Below are 1,791 nucleotides of genomic sequence, written 5' to 3' on the forward strand. Positions count from 1 at the left end.
ATGTCATACCCAGAGCTACAGTGTGTGCATTAAGGGAGCTGGCATTTTCAAACATTGCTCCAAGTACCGAAAGAAATATGGTGGCATCTACTAAGAATCAGAAAAATAAAGGCTCATATCTATAATACAGTAATTATTTTTCTCTGAATTGATTTTTTTTTTCTTTTGAGATAGTAGATTGCTGGTTTCACAGCTCACAACAACCTCAAACTCTTGGGCTCAAGCGAGTCTCTTGCCTCAGCCTCCGGAATCGCTGGGACTACAAGCACCTGCCACAACACCCCGCTATGTTTAGAGACGAGATCTTGTTCTGGATTAGGCTGGTCTTGAACGGAGCTCAGGCAATCCATCTGCCTTGGCCTCCGGGAGTGCTAGGATTACAGGCATGAGCCACCACGCCCGGCCTGGATCAATTTCCAGAACAGAATCTAAAGGGCAATCCATACTGGTGACTGCGTTGTTACTGAACTTGGTTGAGGAAACATTGAAGGGACAATTCGATGGCTCAGTCTCCACAGCACGTGTCCTTTGGTGGTGTTTCCCGCCTGCAGGGCTGGTGGCAAGGGGGAGAAGCTGAGTTCAGGCTGTGTGCAACCTGAGTGATCCCTTTTTCATCTGAGTATCTTGGAGCAACTTGTTAAACCTCGCAAGCTCAGTTCTCCTGGGTGAAGTCCAGAACCAGGGCTGCTCCCCAGCGCTGAGTGGGGAGAGCATGCGCACTGAGCACCGCCTCCTTCCCCAAATCCCACTCAATTCTTCTTCCTCCCTCCATATGTATGTGCCTCCCCATATGTATGTGCCTATGGCCCACACTCCTCGTGGTGCTAGACCGTTTAAGTGTAACGTAAATATTTTTCTTCATTATGATACCTTAAATTAATGTCAATGTGAAAATAGTGATTTTACAGCTATCATGGCTCACGGGAAGCAAGGGTAGAGGGAATTCATTTACAGTTTTTAAATGACTCGTCCTAAGCACTTTGTTTACAACCGGCTGATGGGAGTGTGGTGGGTGGCATGGCCTGGGAAAGGCCTTCATGCTGTCACAGAGCCTGGCTGCCATCATCAGGCCCTGATTCCCCCTAGAGCAGTGATCTTCAACCAGTGTGCCTCAAAAATTTTTAAAGATCATGAATTCAATTTTTTTTTCTTCGAAAGAAGTTCAAAGCGCAGTCAATGCCATTGACGTTGCTTTAGGTGGGCAAAGTCAGGGAAGGGGTATTTAAGGAGTTTGGTCATCTGGAAAGGTCAGAAGGTTGGCAGCTGCTTCAGTTCACTAGGCCAAGTAGGGAGACCCTAAGCCCTCCTCCCAAGGCAGGGGCTGAAGCTAAGGCCAGGAATGATGTCACATAAGCGTTGCTGAGGTCACAGAAGGTTGCCTGGCCTCCCCTCTGACTCCTTGACTGCCACCCAGTCTCCCCAGCCAGCTGCCTCCTGCACATACCTGTCAGCACACACACGAAGGGGAGGAAGGCTCACAGACCATCCGGCCACTCTTAGGTACACAAAAGTGGTGGGGAAACGGGGGATGAGTCAGGACCTGGGATCCACCTGGCCTTCCCAGTGCTGGGAAGGGGAGGCTCATGTGGTGGTGGTGGCACGTGGCATGGGGATGAGGGGTACAGGGGAGGGGCAGCAGGGACAAGGGGATTTGTTTCTCTTGCCCACTGATTTAATCTTCGCCTTCATCCTCATTCCTCGTCCATCCTCCCTTCCCCTCCCCCCTCCCTCCTGACACTCCTCCTCCCCACTGCCCACCCCCACCTCTAGCTGACCATGGCATCCGAAGCA

General features: G+C 50.8%; 1 pseudogene; it reads left to right on the top strand.

Annotated features, from left to right (window-relative positions):
• The first annotated feature begins 1,528 nt into the window (after positions 1 to 1,528).
• The window catches only part of LOC105887357, a 1,024-nt pseudogene continuing 761 nt past the window's right edge, over positions 1,529 to 1,791 (top strand).

This window comes from Otolemur garnettii, unplaced genomic scaffold, assembly GCF_000181295.1.
Source record: "Otolemur garnettii isolate 467f Iridium unplaced genomic scaffold, OtoGar3 scaffold00072, whole genome shotgun sequence".
NCBI lineage: Eukaryota > Metazoa > Chordata > Mammalia > Primates > Galagidae > Otolemur > Otolemur garnettii.